General features: G+C 41.3%; 1 protein-coding gene across 2 annotated transcripts in view; it reads left to right on the top strand.

Moving 5' to 3' along the window:
• The first annotated feature begins 4495 nt into the window (after positions 1–4495).
• LOC113141149 (RNA binding protein fox-1 homolog 3-like) overlaps positions 4496–26108 on the top strand; it is a 346664-nt gene continuing 325051 nt past the window's right edge. For both annotated transcript variants that reach the window (XM_026325390.1, XM_026325389.1), the window contains exon 1: positions 4496–4634. The gene's annotated coding sequence lies outside the window, so the exon portion shown is untranslated. The remainder of the gene's footprint in view (positions 4635–26108) is intronic.

The raw sequence follows: 26108 nt of genomic DNA, 5'->3' as shown, positions 1-26108 counted from the left end.
TCAGGATCTGAAGAGACATCAGTGTGTGTGGGCAGTGCTAAATAATTTACTCCTCACTGATCAGACCCTATTTAATTAGCCCTTGTTCCTCCAATTTAATCAAGCCCTCTTGGTAGGGGTGTTGGGCTATGAACTGTGAGGGGCGAAGAAGCATCATATGGTCACCTGCTGTGATCACAGCGGGGCCTCAGGTAGAGGACACGGCGACATGTCCTGCCGAGTGACTACAGTTATTGCTAACAACGCTAACGGGGCACAGCAGCAGACCCCATTGATTCCAATAGTCCTGCTAACAGGCTGCCATCCTACACCTTTCATCGCTTCACATAACCAGAGTTAGCTTTCTAATTACGCTCCTCTAAACATGTCATACACTCCCCTTTGTATGTGACGGTGTTAGTGAGCATCAGCATCCCCCCACCCGATTTCTTAGTGACAGCATCTTTAGAACTTGGATCTTTCTGGAAATGATAGCAAATGATAGAAGTAGGGGTGCATCTAAGTACTGTGTTGCCCAAAGCGAGTTTAGAGGAACTGCAAGCTGCTAGAGGATCCAATTTCAGGCCATTACCTTTCCTAAAAAAGTTGTCTGAAGTGGAAAATCACACCTGATGGCCCACTAGCATGGCTTTCAAGCCACTAGATGGTAGGACGGAAGTCTTTGTAGAAATCTATTTTCTGAAAAAAGGTTCTAATAAAAAAAAGAAAGGTTGAAAATTTTTACCAAAGGACACAGATGACCATCTGTATCCTTTGGTAAAAGAGCATGTTCTTTTTTCACTCCACATAGTGAAGAAATAGGGATACTGGAGCAGTTTTTTTTTCACACTGTAGGATAGACATGAATCTGCCAGTGGAGGACATTGAATTTGTTTTAAGCTGCACTCCCACGGCGTGCGGGCAGTGCTGAGGTATACACTTTGATTTGTGACATGCAGAGAAGGGGGGAAAAGAGAAGACAGTGAGGAAGAGGAAAAAGAAGCAAGGGGAACAGAAGTGTAGTGTCCCGCTGAGGTAATTTGCCTTGGGTCTTATAGAGCTTACTTGCACTGCTGGCAGAGTCATATGCAGGCTGATATGGGAAAAGGAGAAGATGTGGGAACAGCATGAGAAGCTAGCAGAATCACAAGTGTTGTGATTTTACCTTGTACCTTTAGAGGAAATAAGAAAGAGTGAGACAGAGGGAAGGCTGAGAGTGGAGTAGGGTTTAACTAATACTCAAACAAAGGTAACTGAGCCTGTGAGCACATGCACACGCGTAGTCATCATCCAGTGCATCTGGGAAAGCTAAGGCCAATTTTCATGGGAGTGTAGCGGTTTTGAGCACACATAAGCGCCTCTGACACTTCTGGCAGTGCCAAGAGCCCACACATCAGCCAGTGTTGACAGCATGGCTGGCACATGCCTGAGGGGATGGGAAACTTCCCCTCTATAATTGCATCCCATGTCAACCTGTGACAAGTCAAGCTCAAGCAGCACGGGAGCTCACTAATCACCGGCCAGACCTCCTCCACCTCTTTACCCTCTCATTTTCTACGCGTATCATCCACTTTCACTGTGCTCAACACACTCCCACTCCAGCTATCTGCCTCCCATCTTTGTTTTTGCATCTGTTGGGTAGCATCCCTGAGCAAGCTATTACATCTTTATCTCAGCACCTGATGCCATCAGCATGACTCAACAGTCAAAGCAGCTCTGTCTCATTAGTACCCTTCTTTAAAAGTCTCTGTTAATGTAGCAGCTTCCCATTTATTCCATCTGTTATTCTCACTGGCACTCCGTAGCTGACACATTTTACTCATTTTATGTTAATTACATAAAATTTGTTAAAATCAGTGCTGGGATGAAAATGATAATAGTCTGTCTACACTTACATGACTGTTTCACACCTCCCATGAAAAGTCTGAATGTGACTACAACACAGTTGAGTTCCTAACAATGTACTGTGATTTAAAACAAAGAGGTAATTCGTAACAAGTTTGTAAAAGTCTGCACAGTATAAAATCCTTGCATTCTTTGATAAAAGATATCAGTATATCAGTGTGCGTGACCACATCTTTGATCTTTGGCAAGTGGTGTGTGTGTGTGTGTGTGTGTGTGTGTGTGTGCGTGCGTGCGTGCGTGCGTGCGTGCGTGTATGTGTGTGTGTGTGAGTGAGTGAGTGAAAAAGATAGCGACATGGTGCTTGTGCCTCCTGCCTCCTACAGATTGAGGTGAGAGCAGCCAGGTGTGGCCCGGTCAGGTCTGTGTGCCACAGTAACTGGATGTGATGGGTGGCCTCTGGGGATCTCTGCCTTAGAAGTGCTAAATGAGCGAAGCCGAGCAATCACACTGTTCCTGTGTATATACTTGTGTGTGTGCGTGTGTGTGTATGTGTGTGTGTGTCTCAAGATACCCCCCTCCCCATCCCTCTCCACACACACACCTATATATGATAGTTTGCTTTCCTTTTGCCACTGGCTGTGTGTGTGTAGGTGTGTGTCGGCTGTAAGATGTACGATAAGATTCAAAAAAAGCCTTTTTAATGTATTAAATGTTGCCAGGTAACAAGACTTTTAAACAACAAAACACAAACATGGCTGCTGCTTCAGGTCTGTGCAGTGATGTTAAACGCTGCAGACAGACCACATAAGGTGGAGCTGTAGTGCTGCTCCAATAACATGACTTCAGTCACTGATTCTGGTCTAGAGACTGTGACCCCACCCTTCCCTAACCTCCCCTACCCCCATGTCTCAATGTGATTGTTAGCCTGAAGCCGCAGAAAGGGCAAGCTATCCCCCACCCCTTCATTAACCAAATGGAATTGACTTAATTTAATTAAGGAGTAAAAACCTTCCTCCCATGAGAGATGCTAGTGTTTGTATACATTTCCACCTTTTGCAAATTCAGCTGTGCTTGTCCCCATGCATGCTCGCACATGCATTAAACATAGCTCATGCAAAATGAGCTCACATGCATATGAAAACAAAACGATTGTGTGTGTTGCAGGTTGTGTTCTTGCCGCGGGCCAACCGAGGCCCCGGTGGTGACACAATAGCGGCCTCTGGTACCACCGGGGTCCCACAGCTCTACCCGCGCCCTTGTGCACCATCCAAACTGAGGTGAATGCCAAGGAGTCTCAGAGCCACTCCATCAAGCAGCCCTCACCCCCCAACCCCACCCCAGGGGAACACCAGCCAATGAATTACAGATTAGATCACTGTTACAGGATCATAACAGTGATCTAATTGCCAATTTCTCTTTTTAATTGAATTTGGTGGAGTGAAGAGGACGGAGATAGGATTCATGGGACTTTGTGTGAAGCCAATTGGAGTGGGTCTGCTGTTGACCAGGCACAACAGTTAATGAGGGAAAAAATACCAGAGCTTGACATTCGGCTGCAAACTGGGCGTTCACTGTAGAAACGTCAGGCCTAATAACCTTGACAGCACTTCTTGCTCAGGCCAAATCTAGTTTTTGAAGCATTCAGGGTGTTGGCTAAATGCATTCACATTGTATTAACAGTATTATAAATCACAGTTAAACAATAATGTAACAGGCTTGCACACAGATGCTGGTTGATAATCTTCAGTTCTCTGTTTTTTAAATTTACTTTTACCTTCAGTTTTTCTAGTTTTCTACAGTAATGTAATTCACTGCTGTAATTTGAACGTCCTACCTGGAAAAAAGCTTTGTTTTGCAGCGTGTCTATATCTCTCTCTTTTTCTCCTCAGCCCCACTCTCCCAACCCCAGCCTCCAAAACCCCTCCATCCAGGCCGACCTTAAATGAGCTCCACAGTGTTGTCTGGTTGTAGTTTGGTTAAATTAGATTAGATAAGTTAGCCCACATCTCCTCCACCGCCACGCTTGAGAGCTGACAAGCCCAATACATCTGCTGCAGCTATGGTAATTGAGATGGGGAGGGGAGGGGAGGGGAGGGGGGGTTTGTGGTTGGATGTGGAGGAGTGATTTGTGTGTGTACATGAGCGTGTGCGTGTAGAGGCGTGTGAATGGGGAGGGGGGGCTCCCTCTGTCTCTCGTTCCTCCGTACCTGTCATTGATGAGGAGCCAAGGAGAAGCTTCAGCTTGAAGCTGTCACCGACCCTCTGAATCTGTCTGCCTCACTCTATCATCCCTCCCTCCTCCTTCCTCAGCCTCTCTCTACATGTGATGTGGATGCACGCTGTGTGAGTCGTGAGCACTGCCGGCGAGCGTGTGTGCGTTGTGCGCCGTAGAAATCTGTGCGACCGAGTCTCGGGGCGTTTAAATCGGAGACGCCGGCAGGACCGAGTTGGGTGCAGGCAGCCCGCCGCCCTGACACCGTCGAGACCGACGCTCCCTCTCCCGGACTGATAGGCCAATCGCAGGCCACCGCTCGCCCTCCCTTCATCCACAGCGTGCGCTCTCTCTCGCTCACACCCCCTCCTCCTCATCATCTTCTCTCTGTCTCTCTCTCTCTCTCCCTCTCGCTCTCTCTCGCTCACCCTGGTTTTCATTCCTTTGCGTTCAATCCGTGCATCCCCTCCTCCTCCTACTCCTCCTCCTCCTCACACCTTCTGGTCAGAAGAGGAAGAGGAAGCCCAGCCCAGGGAGAAACGCTGAGAGGATGAAACTCTGACACGCCGACAGACCACAGGGAAACCAGAGCACAACTGTGAGTACAGCAGTCCTTTCACCTCTCACTCAGGCTTAACGCTGTCACACACACCTCGCCTCTGACACACACACACACACACACAAACACAGACACGTGTCCGGCGCAGTTACTTCCAACACACATAGTAACTTGACTCTGCGCACAGACACAAAACTATAGTCACAATCCATCCGCTGCTTTAAGTGTCTCAAAATAACAACAAAGTAGTGTGGGATAGGGTGTGTGTGTGTGTGTGTGTGTGTGTGTTGTTGTTGTCGTTAAACATGTGCAGTGTGTGTCTGTACGCCTGCTGTATGCACAGAGCTCTAACCTGCTTTTTATTGCACTGCACAGAATGCAAACAAAAACAATGCAGCGAACACTTGTAATGACACTTTAATGGATTCACTTTTAAGCTTTTTGCCAAAGTAAGAAACGCGTTTTTATTTTACGTTTCATTGTTTGGCTTTGATTACAAAAAAAAAAAAAAAAAAACACCCCAGCAATCACCCCAGCAATATGCAAGGTCAACTGTTTCTCACACTCCGCCTCATGTTGTGGGCTTCTTTTGTCTGTGCAGATGTGCTGTTTTTATTGGCAGCACAGACGCGCTGGATCACCACATGTGGGAAGCGTCCCTGTTCTTATCTCCTGTCTTAAACGTATAAGCTGCTATAAACCAATAGATGCCTGGGGGTGAAAAAAAGGGGGCGTACTTTCCTTTCAACGCTACAAGAATCCCGAGCAATCCCCACCGCTTATTGTTTAGTGCTCAGTCAGGGGAGGTCTGCATATACCGGGCTGATCTGCGCCGTTTGCTCCACACTATTTTTTGATTATGTCCCTGGTTCATCTCTGGCTGAGGCGATTTCCTATTTCCTTCTCTCATTTCGGGAGCAGTGAGTATAATATGATAGCGGCTCACATGCGGGGAAGCGCAGACAGTGGCTCTGTCCAGAGGACACAGATTGCATTTCCCCTGGAGAATGCTCCCGCTGTATTAAAGGCACTAGAGGGCTGCTCGGCACTTGTCATCAGCTCCGCTAGTAATGCTGGCAAGGGGAGAAAGTAGACGTGGTGTTTACGGCCGCTCTCTCATTTAAAGAGCTCCCATTGGCCCTAATGCCACAGCTGCATCACTCTGGCCCATTGCAATCCAGGTTATATTATGTTTGTGGGGCCAAAGATATTGTGTGTGCTTGGACAATCTGATGAACAAATGTGGAAAATCAAAAAGATATATATGTTAAACATCCCACAATATATTAGATTTGTTGTTGGGCTATATACTCCTGCACTACAGCTGTTCCTTTTCTATGATATGGTTTAACACGGATCACCTGTTTATCCTTAAAACTCAACACATATTACTCCTCATTTTGTAGCAGCAGTATTTGTGGTTTCTTGTCCCTTTTTATTCCTTTGTTGTTAATTCACGATTCTGATTATTCCCTGGCATGTTTAGCTGCTACATGTGATATTTTCTCATGTTTTCCACGTTGTAGCATCTAAATGAGGTATTGATTTTGACTCTTGGAAATGTGAAGTGACACGTCGGTGGCTCTCGAGGCCCAACGAGCCTCTCGTTGCCGATGTGTCAGCAAAAGTGAATGAAAAGCTTGCGACTCACTTCTCTGTCTGGCCTTGGCAAATTTACTGAACCCTTGTGGTTTAACACACCCACCCCTACACACACATACACATACACGCACACACACACACGCACAAACATACACAAACACACAAAGTTAATTCAAGGTAAACAAGACAATTATCTATCCTTTCCTCCCCTGTACTTGGACCCTTTTTCCCATGCAAGGATTATCTGAAAAAGCTCATTAGTTGAGATTTCAAAGGCAAACTGATTTAGTGTCCTACATAAGAAACTGTAGCTCCCCTGATCATGCTGTATCACCTACCTGTATAACCACCATCAAATCTAGGATATGTGTGGCAGAGGGAGATTACAAAAGCTACATCACAAAAAGTAATTTAAACTCTCAATTAATCCAAGTTTCATTTCGGATTTGCCTGTGGCTTTCATAGAAAATTCATGCAATTTAAATTCAGTAGATCTGTCTGCTTCTGATTTGATCACTGACCCCTGATTTAAATTTATCTTCCCCGTGTTGTATATTTCATTGTTGAGAAAATATATTCAAGCAAAGTTAATAGCCTTTTATGCTATAGGAAACAGAGCTGCTGTTAATGCAAGTCTGATCTTTGCTGTTATTAAACTGGTTGTGGAGACAAGATAAGTTATTGTCATCACAAATTAAGTACTATCTGCTCATGTATCTGCATTTATTGATTAGATTGTTGGTAACCAGTCCTGATCATCAATACAGATCCTTACAAGGCGAGGGCCAGATAGTCTTACCACTCTCCCTGAAGGCTCAATTACACTGCATGCACAAGGAAATGTGTGTGCCTGTGGGGGGGGGGGCAGGATCAGCTTCTGACAAGGTCAAATTGTGTTAGCTTTAAATCATTTTGCTGAGGAATTCAGCCATGTCTGAATGTATAAAGAAAGACATATTCAGAGAGTCAATAAATGTTGCATGCTAGAGCTTTTTAAATATTCAGATACTTTGCTGATTAAATTATGTCTACTGGTGGATATGGTTCAAGCTCCTCCTGGGTGTTTTCATTTGTTTTCATAAAATCTCCACCTGACTTTGGGGTATTGGATGCCAGTAATTGCGCATCTTGAATAAATGAGTGACGGAATTTACTAATTTGCCAACTTGTTACCATTTATACAATGCTGATTACAATTGCAGAGCCATCATACTGTATGTTTTCCAGTCTCGACACAAACGCAGTGTAACTTGTGTTGTGGAGTAGGAAAGTTGATGCTGTAATTGGTGCTTTGTGGGGCTGTTTGCTTTTGCTGGCTTTCAGAGACAATGGAATACACAGCCTATTCAAAACCTCATGAATACCACAATTCAATGATGAAGGACATCTGTAGCAAATATTGAAGATCCTTCTTTTCTGTTGGTGGAAAGCCAAAAAGCAGAATTGATTTGTTGAGTGAACCTCTCCTCAGAAACCTTTGTGAGAAAGATGGTAATTGCAGGGCAAAGTGCTGCTGACAAAATACAGGAGGATTACCACATGACTCCAGTTGCAAGGTTTTGGAAGATGCACACAGCAACAAAAACATTAGTTTTATCTCACAAAATAGCTTCTACTCTGACATGTTTTGAGGGTCAGCTCACAGCAGATTTTTTCATCTGTAGTGCTATTTATCCATGCAGATAGTTTGGGATTTATTTGTCTGGTTTCAAACTGTAGATATCAGTGGTGCAAGAAACATTAAACATTTACATGTAATAGCTCAACATAACTTACAGTATGTCCTGTGGTATGAACAATAGACTGCGAAGAGCATTGATTTTCATGTAGTGAAGAGTCATTTTGGGTACAATAAAAACTGTGGTATCCTGTGCGTTTCCAGATGAACTACTTTATTTTTCCTGAAAGACTTAGCTGTTTAGGTTTGTCTTTTTTATTTTGTGGGCTCCGCAAATGGAATTCCATTTCCCTCTGTGGTTTTAGGTTGGAGGCAGTAATCTCAGAAACACATATCTCAACACCGGGGCAAATAAACTATTTACATGGTCAGATATCACCAGGGGTAAGAAGAAAATGTGTTTTTGTAAATTGCGTTGTTAAAGTCGTCTAGTCCTGTAGCTAAAATGTGTGGTGAACAGTGTTTGTTTATTTAGCCTATTTCATTAGAAATTTTATAGCAGCCCTGCATGGGCTTTTGCCACTCACTCGCCATTTAATCAGCCGGTACTCCCAGCGTTAACCTTCATTACCTCTCTGTGTCATTCTCTGCAGGGTCACACAAAGTATCATCAAATATTTATGATATTAATAACTGCCTTCAAGTAGAAAAAAAAGAACGTTTACAGTATAAATTTGCGCTGAAAAGCAGGCGATTAACATGTCCTTTTTGTTTAATAAATGGGTTAAAAGGAAATAAAAGTGCAGTCGTGGACCAGAAGAGGCGAGATGTTACAAAACCTGTGACTGAAGATGTAGATGTCATGAAACAGGAGCAGCAGACAGCTTTTGCTGTACAATGAAATATGTCTCCTCATAATTTGTGCATTATCTGGTCTGCAATTGTTCTTCTGAGAGCTAATGCGAGGCTGAGAGGAATCATTGTTGTGGACGGCTTGAGCATCCATGGTCCCTGGGGGGCCTCCTACATCGACGCACTCCAAATAGACAAACATGCACACACCCACACACATGCGCGCACATATGTACAGTGCACAGAGCTGTTTAGCATGGAATCCGATTGAGGCAGGTTCCAACATTAATTATCTGTTTTTCAGCCGAGGTCTGGTGACAGTGATTAGAGTGAGGGGGTTTTTTGGAGAGTGGTGCACACACAGTCTAATGAGGAGAACTGGCCTCTCTATAGCTCTCTAGGCGCACTTGATCTTCTCTGTGGCGCTGCAAGTGTATGTGTGTGTGCACAAGTGTGTGGTTGTGACTGTTGCTGCTCCAGGCTTGCTGCTGGGAGACACACACTCTGAATCTGAAGTCTAGAAGCTGATGTAATAGTTGAGACACTCCCAAAGTGTTTTACATAATTGCTGTTTAATTGTGTCGTATTGTGATGATTAATGTTTGGTTTCCTGGTCAAGGCCCCTTTTGGCTTTGGTGCATACTAAAGCTTGAGCTGTTTAAAAATAATGCATTTCGGCGAATAGACCACATGACAGCATGGACCAGTCTGTATCCCATGGAGTCTGTTTGGAGAAAGAAGCAAGCTGCTTTCCTTGTGAGAGAATTATAAATGGCTATGTCCAAACTTTGGCAGCACTGAGCCAGAAATACTCTGCACACTAGTGTGGAACAGCAGTGAATCTTGTGTTCCCTTCAAAACAAAGGAAAGATTTTGCACAGGCTGGGAAAGAAATGCCTTAAATGAGGTTAGAGGTTTAAAATTCTGAGTCAAACGCTCACAAGGTTTGGGATACTTTGACCTAAATTTGCTCTCATACACTGCAGGGTTTCATATGCAAAACACTTTTTATCTGAACATGACAGAGTTCAAACTGAACCAAACACACAGACGTTTTCAGCAGCAGCAGCAGCAGCAGTATTAGCAGCAGACTGCATGGCTTGAAATAGTAGTTTTTTTTCCACCAGAAGCACTGGTCCAGCACATCAGCTCTCCAGTATCGTTGACTAAATCACATTTGTGAAAATGCCAATGTTGGTGTGCACCTGACTGATAGATTTCTGCCCACACCAGGTGGCTTTAGGCAGAGGCCTACACGTCATTTTCCACACCATTTTGTCCCAAAGTCGATTACTTTGCCTCTGCAGCAATGGCCGCCTCTGAATTGAACCACACATTTAGCTCGTGAGCTGCCAATAAAAGTCAGAGAGCCCAGCTTCCATCAGCGTAATGATATTTCAGCCTCAGTATTAGTTCAGCACTGTTCTCCACAGAAGTTTCTGCTCAATTAAAGATGGTCCATATTTAAACACATAGAAAATCAGTACGCCAGCACAGCCCGTGTGCATTCACATATGCTGTTGAACGGCTAAATGATGAAGTTTGAAATGGACTTTTTAGGCAGCCAAACGCTCCACACCTATCGAGTTTGAATAAGGGGAACTGTTCATTTGTAGCTGTGAAATTTTCCTTTAATATTATTGATGTAGATTAACTTTTAAAAAGGTAAGTAAGTGAAATGTGAAATAATTCATCAAGAGTCAGCCATGTAAGAAATGTGATTTTCACTGGCAGAAAGACCTCGTAGACCATTACCCCAAACAGAGGAAGTAGATTAAGGGCGGGTCTCTCTCTGTGTCCCCTCTCCGCCTCTCTCTCTCTCTTTCTCTACCTGTCCTGGAACAAAAGTATGAATAGCACATTTCCAACTAAATTGCCAGGCAGAGCAGAGGAAATAAATTTCAGCTAGTGTCAGCCCTGCGTGCTTGTGGTGTGGAACTTCCGTTGTCTTCCCTTCCCCGGCCACCTCGGCTTTATTTAGCGGGAGCTGTCATTTCCCATAAATCCCTAGGAGGAGGCGTCCGTCAGAGCTGCCAGCTCCCCTGTGTGGAGCACCTGTAACAGGGGAACGAAGTGACAGTTGTGCTGGGACAGTCCCATCAAACATACAGATACACACACACACACATACACACATACGCACTCAGTTTCTAAACAGTGTAGCAGGTTCAACAGTTGTTGAAAATTCAATGCATCATAGAAAGAGACTGTTGGCTACAAGTTAATTTGAATATCCTTAAAAGCTTCTACCTGCATCCACAAAGTTTAAGTAAGAGCTGTTTAAAAAACATTATCCTGGCAAAGAAACATTTTGTGCCTAAAGTGTTTTGTATTTGTGTCTGTGCCTGTCAGCCTTGATACTTTAATAAATGGCCATAGTAAAAAAAATTTACAGTGTGCACAAGGTCATGGTATCTGTCAGTTGTCATTTGCCAGATACTAATTGTTTTATTATTATATTTATAAATTATCTTTAAAAGTGCTTGCAAAGTGGAAAAAGGGGAGAAGTCTTTCTTTTCCTTTTTTTTATCTGATTCAGCTGTCAGCACACATGCTCCATCATCTGCGCTCCAGGAAATTAGAAAGGAGAAACGTTTGACAGCACAATTTCACAAAACACTGCCACGCCATCATTTCATTTTCTCTGAACCATTTTTTTTCATTTATTTATTTCATTATTGTCTTTTGAAAAACAAACAGAGCGATAACAGTGGTTCCTTTTCAGGTAATTTATCCTTGTTGCCATATTATGGTTTTGCTCTCACCTTCCAAAGCTTTAAGCGCAGCTGACTAACCATCGCACAGGTGGGACTGTCACCCCATCAAAACTGAATGGTCAGATTGGAGCTTGATGAGTAGGTTGTTGGCGGAGGTGTTGACTGGTTGGTCTGGCTCTGGTTGTGCCAGCTAAAACCTGCACTGGTGAGTCTTGATCAAGATGGCAAGAAGTCATCAGTTGACAGGCAGCCACAGCAGTTATACATTACCAGTGTCAGTAGTTGACATCTGCTTATCTCTCAGGTATCGACAGAGCTGGGGGGACCAAAGTGGTGTGGCCAATCAATGAGGGCATTTCATTCTCCTTGATCCTTACCACTGATTGGTCGGGCTCACTCCAATACTGTGGGGATTTTTTTTTTTTTTTTTTCTGTTCTGTGGTTTGAAAAGGAGTGGGTGGAGAGTGATGAACACTTTGGTGTTGGCAGCCTGCTGAGTTTCTCGCGGATGTGCATGGCATATGTGCGAGAATCCTGTTGTGTTCCCCCTTCACTGCCAAAAACCCACAGATCTCGCTTAGAGGTTTGATTCAAATTTGCACTCTAATTTCGGAACACTTAATTCCATCACAGGGATAGGAGACCAAAAACCTTTTCCACTCAAAAGTTTCCATGGATTACCTCCAATGTCCTAGCAGCTGAAGTACATGTGTAATCTGTGCAAAAACTGTGAGATTTTTGTATTCTGCATAGCTGTTGGAAATTTCATAGAATTACTGAGCTTTGCTTTGTGCAGCTGTTATTTGAAGATGTTGATTGTACACATTGTTTGTCGATTGTACACATTGTTCGTCTTTAGCAAATTGACATTTTTTTTGACATTTATTTTTTAGAAGGTGAAAAAGGACATTGTGTGTTCCAGGAGAGCACTCAGGAGGCCACCAGTAAAATCAGAGGAATTAAGAGATTAAGTAAAAGCTTAGTTAAGCAAAGAAGTTGCAAAAATATTTCAGCTATGCAAAAGTTATTTTCGGACTTTTTCTACTCATATTGTAAGAGCCAGAGAAGTTATTTTTTTCCTTTCTTGGATTTAGACATAATAAATTAAGCTAGTGAGTTCATAAAACAATTTACCTTCACTTTTTTGCACAATTTGTGTTGTAGATATTACCCATCAATCTACACACTGAACCGAATGTATTCAACATTGCTTAGTCATGGGGACACAAACCCAAAAAGTTTAAAACCTAAAGTTTAGCACTTTCTTTAAATATCCCTTCAAGGGAGAGAGAATAATAGTACACATGTCAGTCAGCTCTGGTGACTGACAGAAATCAGTTGCAAAAAGCTGTAAATTATGAAAGTAATAATCAAACCTCTTGGTGTCAGACCTTGTCCACTGTTGATTTTTTTATGAGAACCACTTTGCTAATAAGTTGGACCTTTCTAAGGGAGAACATTGTGATTCTACGTTGTATTTTAACTAAAGAAAATGGGATGAAAGGTTGATGGAGTTATTGTCAGTTGGGGCGTGGCACGAGTCCTTTCTGAGGCTTGGCTGAGCAGTGTTTATATTGATCACTATGAATATGATTTACAGTCTTAAAATGTATTAATTAATCCTCTGACATCTACAGGACAATAAATCTCAGAAAGGGGATGCCATCTTATTTGTCTTCCTCCCTGTTTATACAAATAATCCTGGAGCTCTTAAAGGGCCCTGCAAAGATGTGCATTTTTTTCAGTAGATCAATTCAGACCTGCCAACCTGTACACATTTTGTGTAGCAGGTACCCATTTTCATATCAAATTAAGCTGGTGTGATTTCTCACTCTAAAATATGCAAAAAGCTGGTGATGCCTTTTGAGTACAGACCCATTCCACGTTCCACAGCGAGGGGCTTCTCTCTGAGTTTGACTGATTATGCCAGATACAGAGGTCTATCTATGTGTGTCTGTAGTCTAGCCTGCTGAAAAGCAAAGGGAGAAGGGTTGGTATTCATTTGCAAGCTAGCTTGGTTATTGAAAAGTCATTTAAGTTGAATAAGTTATATTTTCCATGTATCTCAGATAGTTTTCATAACATTAATTATTGCATCAGAACCCATAGCTAATCTTATGAACATCAACCCCCAACTAAAAACAAGGAAAGTGCACGTGCTGTCTAAATAAAAGTTACCATAAGAGATGGCTTTGATTCTGCGACTGTAGACGTCCCCGCCATACATTCTGCACAGCCTGCATTACTGTTACTGACATGAGTCGTCAAGGTTAAGAATTGAACATGAAATGATGTGTATTTTCAGACTGCTGTCTTGATTTAAAATGTATAAAATTCTCTCCTCATCACCCACCGCACCGTCATCAGTACACAAAGACTTTCTTGAAGGTTGGCAGGTCTGCAGATTATTTATTTTAACTTTCTCCTTCATTTTTTGCTCAGTTATTACCACACCCAAATACAAATCCTCACAAATCATGTCAAACCTGTAAATTTAAAGTATGCAATTGTATTTCCTTTATGCAATGTCTTGCAAAGTGAGTTATGAAGCCAGAACTTTCAGTTCCTGCTACAGTAACCAGTAATTCAAAGTTTAATGATAAATGAATCCATCAGTTCTCTGCATTTTAAAATCTAAAGAAAAATCTAGATTTATTTGAAGATGGATTTACAGATTTCATTTGCCATTTGATATGCCGTCTTTCGCTTTCTGTATTCACAAAGTTCTCGGTGTCAAAGTGTATATATAGCTCATATTGAATTCATGAGCCAGCCATGCAGGAAAACGGAGAACCTTTTCTGTGATTCACTTTCAGATGGAAAATGAACAAAGATGGTTATGCCACTCTATTTGTAGTTCCGCTGGATCCAGAGAGATCACTGTTTGCATAATGTCTTTCTTATAGGTCTCCTTAACCTTTGTGGAAGGCTTATTGACTCTCACTAACCTTGCAGGGAGCTGCTGGAGGACAGGAGATGATGAGCGTGCTCAGTGTATGGAAAGAGAGATGGAGGTTGTTCCTCCCCCATCCTGCTCTTGCCGAGCGACACCTCTAAGAACGATGTACATGACCTTTGCCTTCTGATCTCTGTTACCATGGTGAAGCCCGCAATGTCGGGAATTCAGAAACAATAGACATATGATACAGTAGCACAGTGTGTCTTTATGTACCTCTAGGAGGTACTGCATAAGTAAAATGCTGGTTGAGACAGAGATTAAAGGAGAGTGAGAGGAGATCTCTGCAAATTGTCAATTTTGTGTAAATTGTAGGTTTGATTGGTCAGACTGTCACAGTCCATGCTTCCACAACCTTTAGTAATAGAGGCACTATAAATACAGTACCAGGAAAACAGTATGTGGGAACCCTCACTTCGTTTTCTACATTAATTGTTGACTGGCCTCGATCATGGTGTACTTAAACTAATAAGACAAAAAAACATAATTGCTCTTGATGTTATCGAACACTCTCAACCTCCTTTGGCAGCAACAGTAGCTGCTGCTTATTAACCTGCACAATGTTCAGGAGCATTTTGGCACCATCCTTGCTTACACTCCTGCTTTTCAGATCAGCCATATTCTAAGGTTCTCTCTGGTGTGAGCAGCACTCTGAACTCATTCCTCTCATCTACTATTCTTTGTTTGAAATCTTTTTGTTGTACATGTAGATTTACTTCGATGTCTTGCTGCATCACCAAACTCCCACTGAACTTCATCTGGAGGACAGTCATTCTGACATTATCCTGCAGGATCATTTGATAAAGTTGGGAATTCATTTTCCTCTCTGATGGCAGCTGTTCAGGCCCAGAGGCAGCTTTTGGGATGATGGTTTCATATTGGTATGCAGTGTCCTGTCTACACCAAATATACTGTTGGATGTTGTTTCCACACAATTCTAGCTTAGTTTCATCAGCCCAGGTAACATTTTATGAGTAGTGTTACATGGTGACAACTCAGGTGCACAGTGATTTCTTTTTTTTTTTTTAAAGCTGGAGCTTCTTCAGTGGTGTCATGCCATGGACATCATGCAATCATGCACTCTGATTTGCATGTGGTAGACAGATTAACCAGCTCTAATGAGTTATTTAAGTCTCTAGCTGTTATTGTCGGCGTCTTCTTTACCTCACTGAGCATTCTGCTTTGCATCACCTTCGATGGGCACCCACTTCTAGAGAGAGTAGTCACAGCAGTAAATCATCAGTGGCCTATATGTTACTAAATAAAACCAATTGTGTTTGTTAGGGTTACTTAAGGTTAAGTTAGATCAATATCCAGCCACTTTTAAAAGCAATTTATACTATGCAGTATTATATAATAATCTAAATGTAAATAAATGGGAGTTTTGCTGTTGAGTGTTTGATCATAGTACACACTGTAAGTACGTTTCTAGGTAAACAGGTAATTGTCCCTATAGATCAATGACAAAAACAGCATGCAACAGCAACAACATGATATACAACCAAAAGTTAAACATCATCTCCAGATGAAGCTTATGTCTATAAGAATGTTTTATTTTTACCCTCATGTTCTTCCCTTGAAATGACATTTCTTTTTAAATCACATATTTTACTACCAAATATATATTTTAAAATTACAGCAAATTTCAAAGAACAGCTAAATCCACATATTTTACCTGAACAGTCTGTTATTGCTCATGCATGACTTCAGCAGTGTTCAAAGGCTGTGCTTCAAAGACCAAGGCAGCACAAGCATCTGAACCATTTTTCTTCATATTTTGTGAGGTCCCCTCTGACACATTTAATTTGTTGATGGTGATATTTAAAATGAAATTCTCATCCTATAAAAGTCTGGACATTTAGGGCCTTGGGCTGGTTAGCCTGTACTGTTGTGTTAAATCAATTCTTTCTATAGTAGCCAAATGGTCTGCGGCTAGTATCTGATGGTTGCAACTATGTTTAATATTTGCAGTGCCAAAACTGCCTCTGCATTTGGTAATTTTGTCAATACATTTTTAATGTTACTGTCATTCACGTTTTGGTAAAGAGAATTGGTCTTTTTTTTTTCTAACACAAGACCTCTTCCATACTGCTAAACAGGAGTTCAAGATAAATAGTTTATGTTTCTTGATTTCAATGCAGAACATGGAGCAGTAGCTGGGTAACATGTGGAAATAATTTCATTGAAGTTTATGTAATTGGGCAGCAATGTGATTAAAAAGTCATTTTTGTCTATTTTTTAATTAAATACAGTGAAGAATTTGCATAGAAAAAGAATATATTCTCATGCAAAACTCTCAAACATTTAAAATATTCAGAATAGACCTTGTGAAAGAATTCTAAACAAAAAGTTGTTACAATATTGGAAAAGCACTCCAAATAATTTTTTTTACTGACTATTCCTTCAAAGGGCAGCACGGTGGTTTAGTGGTTAGCACTGTTGCCTCACAGTGATAAGGTCATGGGTTTGCAACCCAGCCTTTCTGTGTGGAGTTTTCATGTTCTCCCTGTGCTTGTGTGGGTTTTCTCCAGGTACTCTGGTTTCCTCCCACAGTCCAAAAACATGTATGTCAGGTTGATTGGTGACTCTAAATTGCCCATAGGAGTGAGTGTGAGTGTGTGAGGTTGTTTGTCTCTATGTGGCCCTGTGATGGACTGGTGACCTGTCCAGGGTGGACCCCTGCCTTTCACCCAAAGAGAGCTGGGATAGGCTCCAGCAGATCCTTATGAACCTAATCGAGAATAAGCAGGTATAGATAATGCATGGATGGATATTCCTTCAAAAAAGAGTTGGAATTTTTCAATTCAATTCAATTCAATTCAATTCAGTTTTATTTGTATAGCGCCAAATCACAATACAAATCATCTCAAGGCACTTTACAAAAACTAAAACTAAAAACCCAACAAATCCCTTATGAGCAAGCACTTGGCGACAGTGGAGAGGAAAAACTCCCTTTAACATGTTAGCTAAATTAAACTAGCTGTTGTTCTTACATTTTAAGAGTTATATTGACGACCTTGGTGCCATTTGAAGCAAAAGCTTCCCAGTTTTCCATCGGCGCGCTGTAAAATGTGAAATATGACTCCTCTCCCCCTCTAGCGTCGAGCGCTGCTTGGCCAGCGTTGTCAAGGCAACATTTACAGTAAGGAGGGGCCATTTAAAGCCCACTGTGGCATCATCTGGCTCGACTTCCCATATATTGTTGTAAAGGTCTCATCATTGGCTACAAGATGTGTCAGTCACCATTGACGAACAATGTGACTGGCTAATTCTACTGTCAATCGAAGTTAGAATATGCCCCCTAACTGGGATTTGCTCAGAGGGTGCGAATTGCGAATTCTATTGGTTTTACCGTTAGTTACGCTGTGAAACTTAACAAACAAGTTCGATTGAGGCCTCATGTGATTCACAGAAGCTTGCTATGTCAAACTTTATTGAATAAACGGCGAAATCAACCGTAAAATGAAGCGGATTACAGCTGTTTATGAGGAGGACGATGGTTTTATGGATTTACTGTATACTATTACGTCTTTTGTTCTATGGATTCTAACGAACAAAACCATATGCGACACTCGATGTTTGAGTACACGTATGAAGTAACGCGACAGAAAGGTAAGGACCAGCGTATTGTACTGTATTTGTACTTTTGTTTAAATATTAAGAAACTGTAGTCGCTGTGATTATTCAATCCAAAATTCCTTTATGTCATTTGAATCGTGAGACCTTAAGGTTTTATTAGACATACAATTTATTACACTGTATCCAAATTTTTCCGACGATCTTTGGTGACATATCTGGACATACAACTATCGGATCGGATCCGATCCGGGGTCGATCTATCGGCGGAAGAAAAAACTTCCAGCAGAACCGGGCTCAGTTTGGGCGGCCATCTGCCTCGACCGGTTGGGGTGAGTGGATAGAGCAGAGAGAAAAGAACAGCAACAATAAACAACAAATAGACAATGCAGGTTGGTGGGACCACATCAGCAATATACAGCTCCAGGACCAGGGACACCTGCAGAAGGTACAGAGAGAACAGAGAGAGAGGGAGAGAGCACAAATTTTTGGACACACTTAATTTTAGTATTTTAAATTTTACTTTTGTAAATTCAGCTCTGCTTAATATAAACAAGGGTTTTATGGCATTCCATGGTTAATGTATAAAAAAGTGTCTTAACTGTATTCAAGGTGGAGCTTTGGTAATTTTCTGTTCAGGTACACTATAGTTAAGGTCAAATTAACCCTCAGTTAGTTGCTAAAGCATCTAACAGAATGATTTTTCTAATCTTCAATGTTGAATCCAGAGAGAGGGGTCTGGATGATAGTGGTTTTGGAATTTGGGAAAGTCAAAACAAGACAGAGCTGTTGAGTCATCCTTCACATTTGACTGTAGTGGTTAAAGGGCAGCCAGACTCTTAAAGAAAGCATTAGCATTTAGATTTGAGAATCCCACACCCAGACCCCCAACCAAGCAGGAGGGTGTGGATGCGTTACACCTCAGACTTTCATTCCTTGAGTTGGCCCAATGGGCAGCTCTGTAGCCCTGATCAATGTCTCAATATGCCTAAATTGCTTTGGATGACCTCCTCATGAAGAGACAGGATTGGCCATACTGATGCTCCTCCAATCAATAGCAGATGCTATCATGGCTCATCAACAATGAAGTGTTTTTAATGGAGGTCAGGGCATGGAAGATCTAATTCATTTTAATTTGTAAATTGTGGCATGACAAAATTCTAATCAGGGCACTTTGCTATCAGATATGCAGACTTCTGAGTCTCTCATTTTGCATCTTGCTCTTGCTCCTTCTTTCTCAGCCTCATTTGCATTCATGTCTGTCTGTGAAACCACACTGGACTGGAAGGCATGAATGTATATATGACATATTAAATATCAGTCAGCTTTGAGTATCGCTCAGTTTTTAATGTTGAGCTTTTTTTTTTTTAGATGTATCATATTTAGCCAAGGCAATTTTACTCAGAAATAAACCCATGCACGTGTTCCACCTCATTAAGTCAAGACTGAAAAGATGACAAATATGACATGTGCAATTTATTATCTTAATTAATTTACTGTCTTCTGTCATAGACAGGCAGGGCAGCTCTGTCATCTAGAAACCATTTTCACTGGGGATGTTGTTGTAGGAAGCCGGCACTGTGTCGTTTGCCCAGATTAGTGTAAGAGGTGAGCCTTTTCCATCTCCCCTTCCATTTCGGCTAAATTTGTCTCAGCCACAGTAATATGCACCGCAGAATCTTTCCCCCCATGAGCGGAAATGCAGCTGGAATGGGATGCGGCCATCCGTTGTGATTGTGTGCAGAATGAACCTGCTTGCCCTTGCACCCGGTTCATGAGTGAGGCCATGCAAAGCCCATCGTCTTGAAGAGGGCAGGTCTGTGGGGCCACTGTCTCCACACAAGGCAGCATGCTTGCCGAGGTGTGACGAAAGCTATAGTACAGAAGATCGCCACGCCATTTCAAATGGATTAGGCTTCCTTTCAACATAGAAGAAAATTGGCAAAAACCTTTTGTCATTGTTGGCGTAAACAAGGAATGGGGTGCTGTCATTACAGAAATGTTGAAGTCAAGGATACTGCTGGGAAAACAGCTGAGTTTTGTGCAGTGTCAGAGGGCCTTGATGAGGTCCTTCTGTGAGGAATGTACATTCATTTAGGAGGGATTGGACTGAAATGTTCCATTCAAGGTTTGTTGTACCTCCCTGATCAGTTTGAACAGAAATCTATGAATGAATTATGGGGAATAATTATTAATGAGAGGCAAGGGCATAGTTCTGTACAGAAAACAGAAGCTGCTGCTGGGGTTGTTGCTGAGAAGCAAGCAGCACAAACCCCCATCTTCAGGCTCGAGTGTCCCCATTGATTTATCAAGACTCTATTTTTAGTTGTGCATGGAACAGTAATGGATTCATGGGAATTAACAATGATTCATGCGAAGCTAATATCAGAGATTTCAGGGACTCGATTAATGCTGGAGGAATTCAGCATGTCAACTCTCCAATTATTCATAATATTTCTCCCACTGCATAAACACAGGCAGTTTTACCTTATCAGAAGGGCTTGTTTAAGGAGCAGGTGTGTTTGCTCTCTTTTACACCGTAAACTGTTAGAACATCTAATGGGACGTGATTAATAGCATGAACTTTTTCCCTTTGTGATCTCATAGAGGAATAATGTTTTTGGACTCCTGTTATCAAAACAGCTACTCTAAAGCAAGTAACTGAATTACCAGCTTTCCCCTTGGTGGCATTTCTTTGCTACTGTTCTCAACCACTGAAATTTCTGCCACCACCTCGCTACAGTGGATGTGAATCATATGCTGTTATTGGTGTTTAAAACTCAACCTCTTGCATTGCGTGATTCACACTTATGACTGGACATTTGGTGATGGGACAGAACATTGCACATTAATGACTGGTTAGGACAAAATAACTCCTCACAAACAGAAAACAGCCAACACGAACATAATATCAGCCTGAACGACGAAGTGGAACGAAATGACAATTCAGTCTGATTGCCGGACTAGGTGCTCAGTTTGATGGTTTGCTGGATGATCGGGCAGTTTGTCTGTAGTTCTTCTTTCATGATGACTTGCCTGATGTTGTATTAGATACTAATAGATTTTCGTGGTCTAATCTTTTGTATCTAATTGAATCAGCTAAATGTTGAGAGTTGGGTGCGGCGGTCACAGATGGGAAGAGGCAATCAACAAAAAAGAAAATTATTTGGGTCAGTTTAGTGAGTGTGGGCATCTTTTATACGTTTTTGTTAACAGCTTTAAATAAAATAAAGTAAAATTTAAAAAATCGTTATCTCCTCCTAGAAGCAATGTCCTATGTGTTGCGACTAATCTACAGACCTCATTGTGAACAGTTTTCATTGGTACTGCTTTCTAGAGAAGAACACACAATCAGCCATGTTTATATGAGTCAGTGTGTTTTGAATACAGCTGGTGGAAGAAGTCATTTTTGTGTCATTACCACAACAGGCGTATCAAGACTCAACAGCAGAATTCAGATGGTTTTAAAGAGAGGAGGAGAGTGTTCACATGCAGGATTTAATAGTGCGGTTGTGTATTGTAAACTCTGTTTGAATGTGTGCGTTCAAGCTTGACTTGGTCTCTGCTTTAACGTCCATGATGCTCTTTGGCAGGTGCGGCCATGGCAGTGACCTTTTCCTTTCTTAGGATGGCACAGGCATCATTCCTTCCTAGAGAGTTGGATTTTACACTACCTCTCTTGCAGCTGTCCTCCACTAGGTGGGAGCCCTCGCCTCACAACATTAACCATACCTCAGAACTCCAGATATCATCTTTGTTGTTGTTGTTGTGGTCGACAGGATCAGTGAAGCACAAAAAAGCTCCATTAGCTTAGTGTTGAGTTTATGAAAGGAATTATGAAACAATTCTTATGACTTTAGCTTTCCAAGCGAGACATTTCTCAAATCCGCAGTGTCTGGCAGAGACAATTCAGGTCTCCTGTCGTGTCAATATGTTTCCTCTTCGAGCTTTGTTGGCAAATATTCTGGAGAAAAATACTGATCTGTTGTCAAGGTGGAAAATACTGTGATAGTGTAGTTCACCACTCAAGGAAGAACAAAGGCAATCATTTCTGCATCTTTATCACCATAATATGATAAAAATGCAGCAGGCTTTTCCCTTTTGCATAATCTGCATATATTTGAGCACAAATTGTGTTTTTATGTAATTCATGTGTTTTTTTTTGTTTTGTTTTTGTTTTGTTTTTTTTAGCCCCAACCAGCCGGTGCAATATGACATTACAATTGTTTAACAACACACACCAAATGTTGTCTTTTACTACATTCCTTCAGTTTTTCTTCTCTTCCTCACTACCTCTGTACATTCACAGAATACACACAGTAAAAGATTTCTCTGACTGGCTTCGGGTTGCCTACAGCAGTCTACATGTATTTTCATCCTCTCTGCAGCATTCATACAGCTTCGCACACGTTTGTATCAACTAATTTTTAGGCTCCATTCCATCTAGATACACCTACAGGCTGCAAAGCAAATGCCTCATAAAGATGAGTCAGATCAGTTAGAAATAACTATTGTTTCAACATTTTAATAACATATTTCTATATATAGTTAGAGTCAAAGAAACAGATGTGTGTACACCACAGACTTTAATTGGACAGAGTGTGTCCCGGGCTTAGCATTTGACCTGCAAATCTATCCAAAATATTCTCAATGGGCACAATTACTGTACACATTGTAGTGGTTTTCTATCAAAACCTCACTGTGTACAATTAACTCCACTGAAAATAAAGGAAAAAAAGGTTTTTGCAAAAGCTGTAGAAGACAACAACAAAGCTTACATGTACAGCATGAAAGCTGCCTGTGGGTTGAAAGAGAGTCTGTGCTAGATTCAGTGTTGAGTATGCGAGATGTCAGCAGGTTCACGTTTAGGTTATGTAATAGCTAGTTACCTTGAACATACCTCAAATTCAACAGCAGTACTTATGTTATTCACTGTGCTTTAGTCACTTTATCTGGACAGTGAAACTTCTGGATGATTAACATCTGGCTGATGCTTGTTGTTATTTGGAGCCCAACCCAGATGTATTTTCGTAGGTAACTGAAACTATCTGAAATTATATTTTGGAATGCATTTGTCAAAATTTACCACTTTTGTTTTTCAGAGCCGTTACAAAGCCATCACCTCCTCAAATCTATTTTGCGCATTAATAATGAATGCTTGGGGCCGGCCCCATTGAAGGCACTGCGTTGTGAGAGTATCACTAAACACTGGCTTCCTGCATTGCATTGAAAAAAAAAACAAACTTTGATATATTAAAATGTGAAATCTCAAAGCCCACAAAGTTTTTATTTTGGCAGTTCCCACCATTAAATAAATGAACGCTTTATGATGTGTAAAAGTCTCCACAAACAGTTTCTTCTTTTCAAAAGAATTATTATTTTTTGTTTTAGTTAAAGAATGCTCCACCGTGCATCTAATCTCTGTGAGGTGCTGTTCTTTTCCAAATAACTGGCAAACACTTCACACAACCCTTTCATATCTGAAGTGTTTGTTTTCTCATGACTTCAAAATTGAAATTGGAGTCAAATGCCATCCATGAATGAAACATGAACTGTATGTAAATAATTTAAAAGAAATGTGCACATCCTGCCATATAATCTGATTCAATTCATTTGTATTTACAGGAGTTTATATAAGCTTTGATGTTACGAATTGCTGATGCATTTAAAAGTAGTGTTTGTTTAAACAAATACTCTTAGAAAACATTAAAAAAAAAAAAAGTCATCAAGACTTATGTCAATAAAAGCCCAAGAAGAAACAGCAGAAAAGCTGCAGATATAAACATGTGGTTGTTTCATAGATTTCAGAATTCTCTTTTTGGTGTTATCTCTTACAGCTGTGGTGCCCCCTGTGTGTTTTCACACCTTTGTAAACTAGTAACAAAAATTGTGACATAATTAAATTTTTCAAAAGAGGACCTTCGTACATTTATGATAGAAAGTTCAGTTCGCTGACCACATTGGTGGTAATCTTAATAATTTGCATTGTTTTCTTTGCAGTACCACTTTCTGCGTTCTAGCGTCCAGTCACATGCAAGTAGCCCTGTGCTTTAACATATTTATGTAATCTTTTATTTTTTACCCTGAATTCAGTCTGTTATGCAACCATAGTACTTCCTGTTCTGTAGTTGTGCTAAAATGCCACAAAAAGCCACACGGTTCATTTGGGGTTTCATATTTGAAATTTTTCAATTTTGGTAATTTTCCAAATGGTAAATCAGAGAAATGTGTCAGGAGTGATAAAAACCCCTGGGATGAGTTATGCGTGAGAAGAAAAAAAAGCTTTGTTATAGTTACAAAGATGTTGGTTTGTTAATGGATTTTATTTGACTTTAAGTCTGTAAAACTGGTCCTGAAGTCAATTATTTTTCCATGAAAGGGGGACACAATAATTGGAAATAATTTTTTCAGCTTGGTCATTTCTCTGTGGAATATTTTCCAAGCTCTAGCCAGTATTTCATGGGTTTGGCTGCCCTTGTGTGTGCAGTGTAGGATGTGCAGTTCTCGAATCCTTGTTGTTGATGCCTTTATTACTTCTCATTAAAACTGTAGGTCGTTTAGCTTGGTCAACAAGGACCATATATCTAGAAATGAGACAGTGAAACAAATGAAAGGTTTAACATTTATTACAGTATCACCCAAACATATGACAGCGTTTCAACCCCTGAGAGAACATTAATATTTCTCCACCAGCTTCTGACCATGTAATGTGATGTGAAAAATGGGCGGGACGCAGAGAAGAGTGGAGGACACCCTCTCATCACCTAGTCACCCAGACCAGCAGACAGAACGCTGGCTGTCTGTCCACTTGTCTGATTTCCATCCCCTTGGCACACTGGGTAATAGAGATCAGTAATTGGGTGCTATAAATCCTGGCAGAGGACAAGGTGGGTCAGAACAGGCTGATTACTTAGGCATTACAGTCAATCTAAGCAAGTCCTTGAATTGAAAGATTTGGTGAGGTGGATTCTCATTATCGGGCTCGGTGCATGTATGCATTTGTGTGAAGGAGTAAGGGCCAAGGTCCCCTTCCCATCCCCTGTTGTAGGATGACATTATGTAATGCTTCAGTGCCCTCAACCGTGCAGACTCGTAAACATCACAACAAATTTATTTTCCTCATCCCACACAGTTTTATAAGAATGTTTTCAGAAGAGCCAGACCGGTCAGAGGGCCTGCCTGGAGTTTTAAGACCTTTCGGACAGAACGGGTCCTCAGTGCATTAAGGACCTCTGCCCTGGTGACACATTCACAGCAGGTTTAATGTTAGTCTGCTGGAAGGTCTTTGGTTTCAATCTGCTACAGGCGTACAACCAGGACCATCTGGCTTCATCATCCCCAGGCTTCAGTTACACGGAGTGGTGTTTATCTTTCTGTGTAGCCAAAAAACAAGCTCTCAAGGTGATTAGCCCCGTCATTTAACATGAAGCAGATTGATGGCTATATGGTGAAATGCACCTCTGTTATTTTTCATCTCAGGGCCTATGAGCTTAATCCATTTTAAGCTTCTCAGTAAGAAAAGGAGTCTATGGAAGGTGAATTAAAGTGTAAAGCCGATAGTCTTTCTCAGCATTCTCCCCAGCTGAGGGTGTGACTTACTGGATTATGGGAACAGTAGTTTCTGCTCCAACCCTCTTAAGTTCTCTGATGCGGCTTTTATATTCCTGCCTATTTTGATTTTTTTTTTTTTTTTTTTTTTTTTGTATCAAGTGCACATTGACACATTCTGACTGTGAATTTCTTCATCATCAAGTTATCCTGCTCCTTTATGTCATCAGTCCCCCAAAAGTCTTTGATTCAGAGTCATTTTACTGGAGAAATAAAATCTGCACAAGCCCAAAATGAAAAATCATGTTATGAATAGTAATGTGGCTGGGATCCAAAATACTGGATAAATGAGCAAATGTGATAAATTATCTCAGCATACATTTAGAGAAAAAAAAGAGATATATGACAAATTTATGCCGTGGCATCAGTGCAAACCCCTGCAGTGTGAAGTGTTCCCACTCACAGAAGCACTCATGCTAGCATCATCCCTCGACTCCTATAACAGCATGCTACTTCACTTAGCTGCCTCCATTTGGGATGCAGCACAAACACTGTTTCAGCGCTTTTATCTTAATGCACTGCAACACTCTGTAGCACTAAAGGTGTGATTATTGTACAGCGAGAGATGCGATGTGCATTTAAGC

The sequence above is a fragment of the Mastacembelus armatus genome, chromosome 8 (genome assembly GCF_900324485.2).
Source record: "Mastacembelus armatus chromosome 8, fMasArm1.2, whole genome shotgun sequence".
NCBI lineage: Eukaryota > Metazoa > Chordata > Actinopteri > Synbranchiformes > Mastacembelidae > Mastacembelus > Mastacembelus armatus.
The sequence above is the reverse complement of the archived record's forward strand: the minus strand, read 5'-3'. Positions and strand labels throughout refer to the sequence as shown.